The sequence below is a fragment of the Trachypithecus francoisi genome, unplaced genomic scaffold, assembly GCF_009764315.1.
Source record: "Trachypithecus francoisi isolate TF-2019V2 unplaced genomic scaffold, Tfra_2.0 Contig00854, whole genome shotgun sequence".
NCBI classification, from domain to species: Eukaryota; Metazoa; Chordata; class Mammalia; order Primates; family Cercopithecidae; genus Trachypithecus; species Trachypithecus francoisi.
The window spans coordinates 41,425-43,837 of NW_022680946.1; the positions used below are offsets into that span (position 1 = coordinate 41,425).

The 2,413-nt window shown below is 60.7% G+C and overlaps 1 pseudogene; it reads left to right on the forward strand.

The window, feature by feature from the left end:
* The first annotated feature begins 1,204 nt into the window (after positions 1-1,204).
* LOC117089514 lies at positions 1,205-1,729 on the forward strand (annotated as a pseudogene).
* Positions 1,730-2,413: the final 684 nt, after the last annotated feature.

Genomic DNA, 2,413 nt, shown 5'->3' on the forward strand with positions numbered 1-2,413 from the left:
CCGTTCCTCTTCTTTTACCATGTTGTATTTTCAAATGGGTTTTTTTTTTTTTCTCAAGGAGCCCTCCTGCTGGGCCTCAGTCTGGGTCCTCAGTCCGAATTGGCCCTCACTGCTTTGAGGCACTGGTCACATTCTGCCGCCACACATCACAAGCGCTCCCTTTGAACTTCAGAACTGAAGTTCTCCCTAGAACTTCGGAAAGTCATGGATGAGGCCGGGCGTGGTGGCTCACGCCTGTAATCCCAGCACTTTGGGAGGCCGAGGTGGGCGGATCACGAGGTCAGGAGATCCAGATCATCTTGGCTAACACGGTGAAACCCCATCTCTATTAACAATACAAAAATTAGCCGGGCGTGGTGGCGGGCGCCTGTAGTTCCAGCTACTCGGGAGGCTGAGGCGGGAGAATGGCGTGAACCCGGGAGGCAGAGCTTGCAGTGAGCCCAGATCGTGCCACTGCACTCCAGTATGGGCGACAGAGTGAGACTCCGCCTCAAAAAAAAAAAAAAAAGTCATGGATGAAAGGGTCCTCAGTTTATTATCCTGTGAAATAGTAGCTGGGACATTTCTGAGGCCCAGAGAAGGAAAATAACTTGAATGAACAGGTTAGGAGCAGGCCAGGCGTTCTGGCGGGTGCCTGTAGTCCCAACTCGGGAGGATGAGGCAAGAGGATCGCTTGAGCCCAGAACTCAGTGAATAGCCACCGCACTCCAGCCAGGTCAACACAGCGAGACCCGCCTCAAAAAACAAAATAGAAACAAACAACTAGCTTAGGCGCAGAACTGAGACTCAAACCTACGTTTCCTGCTCACCCCCCACACCTCCCAGGGCCCCGCTGATTCCTCGTGGCCGCTAACTTGGAACGGCCCCAAAGCCAGGTCGAAGGCGAGACTACCGGCCCTGGGGACTCCTGGCCCTGCAGTTCGCACGGAGGATGGACGCAGTCAGGCTCTCCGGGAGCTGCGGGAAGCCCCAGGACTTGGAAAAGCCTCAGAGCGAGAACCTGGGGGAAGGGGAGCTCGGGACCTCGAGGCGGCTGGAAGTCGAGAGCGTCGCCAGGGGGCCGTTTTGCGCTCGGGTGTGGAGAACGAAGCCGAAAGCTGGGCTCTGGAATCTCCTCCAGAGCTCTCGGCCAGCCAAAGCGCGGCCGCCCCACCCCCGGCCCGCCAGGGGCAGTCGGCCCCGCCCCCTGGAGCTGCGTTCCCCAGGCAGCCAGTGCCACGCGCAGTCGGCCGATCCTCCCACCGAGCGAACTGCGTCTCAGCCGGGGCCCCGTTCGCCGAGGCCCTGGGTTGTGGGCTCCCGGCCGTCCGCGAAAGCATGGCCCGGCCCGTGCAGCTGGCGCCGGGCTCGCTGGCGCTGGTGCTGTGCCGGCTGGAGGCGCAGAAGGCGGCGGGGGCTACGGAGGAGCCGGCGGGCGCGCGGTGTTCCGCGCCTTCCGTCGCGCCAACGCGCGCTGCTTCTGGAACGCGCGGCTGGCGCGCGCCGCCTCGCGGCTGGCCTTCCAGGGCTGGCTGCGGCGCGGGGTGCTGCTGGTGCGCGCGCCCCCGCCTGCCTGCAGGTGCTGCGCGATGCCTGGCGGCGCCGGGCGCTGCGACCGCCGCGCGGCTTCTGCATCAGGGCAGTGGGTGAGTACGGGGCCGGGAGGGGAGGGGCGTCCCGCGCCAGCTGTGAGCTCGGAGCTCCGCGCTGCAGGGGCGAGCGCAGCCCCATCTTCTGCCACACAGGCTAGGCGCTGCTCTGAGAGCCCGGGGGCTGCGGTTGGGCGGCGGGTCTGGGGGGCCAAAATGCCCCAGAGACGTTCCTTCCCGCTTGGACACTGCAGCTATAGTCCCCAAGGTGTGCCTGGCCGCTGCTAGGACTGGCTCCGGGCTGCATCCGTTCCTCGACTCTTAAAGCCCGTGGAGTGCACAGAAGGAACTTTCTGCTTCGAAAAGTGATGCTCTGGATAGAGAGGCTTTGGACTAGCGGCCACTGTTTAGGCTCCACCGGGGCGGTTAGGAAGGGTACCCCAGGGGAATGGCCAGAGTTTACCAAATCTGGCTGCTTTATTATTAATTTAACTACAGATCCTCAGCGGACGGCATTCTGCTTTTCACGTCCTGCGGTGTGGTGGTCTTGGGTCGGGACCTAGCAGCTTTGGGGTCGTTAACTTCTTGGGGAAAACAAATAAGTAGCATCTCATCCCTTTAGCTGAATAGACAGGATTCCACCTTCCCAGTCTTTTCAGACTTAGCTGTTTGTTAGACAACAGCAGCTTTTTGCCTTTATAAAATAGCTTCTCATTCGAGAAACTAAACCACTGCACCCGTGAGTGGTCTCTGACTCTGGGCACTAAGCCCAGGCAGGTGTGTCAGCTCCCTGTAGCAGCCTGGTTCTTGTCTGCATTTATGTGAGGCTGCAAAGGCCATTTGAT